We start from the raw sequence: 387 nt of genomic DNA, 5'->3' as shown, positions 1-387 counted from the left end.
CGATTATATCGGCCTCAGGAGTTTACTTTGATCGATGACATCGGTCTGATTAGTTTACTTTGATCGATGAGCTCGGTCTGATTAGTTTACTTAGATCGATGAGCTCGGTGTGATGAGTTTACTTAGATGGAATTGCTTGGTCTGATGAGTTTACTTAGATCATTGTGCTTGGTCTGAATAGTTTACTTAGATCGATGAGCTTGGTGTGATGAGTTTACTTAGATCGATGTTCTCGGTCTGATGAGTTTACTTAGATCGATTATATCGGCCTCAGGAGTTTACTTTGATCGATGACATCGGTCTGATTAGTTTACTTTGATCGATGAGCTCGGTCTGATTAGTTTACTTAGATCGATGAGCTCGGTGTGATGAGTTTACTTAGATGGA

The sequence above is a fragment of the Galeopterus variegatus genome, unplaced genomic scaffold, assembly GCF_000696425.1.
Source record: "Galeopterus variegatus unplaced genomic scaffold, G_variegatus-3.0.2 Scaffold16083, whole genome shotgun sequence".
Classification (NCBI taxonomy): domain Eukaryota; kingdom Metazoa; phylum Chordata; class Mammalia; order Dermoptera; family Cynocephalidae; genus Galeopterus; species Galeopterus variegatus.
Note: the sequence above shows the minus strand (reverse complement) of the source record.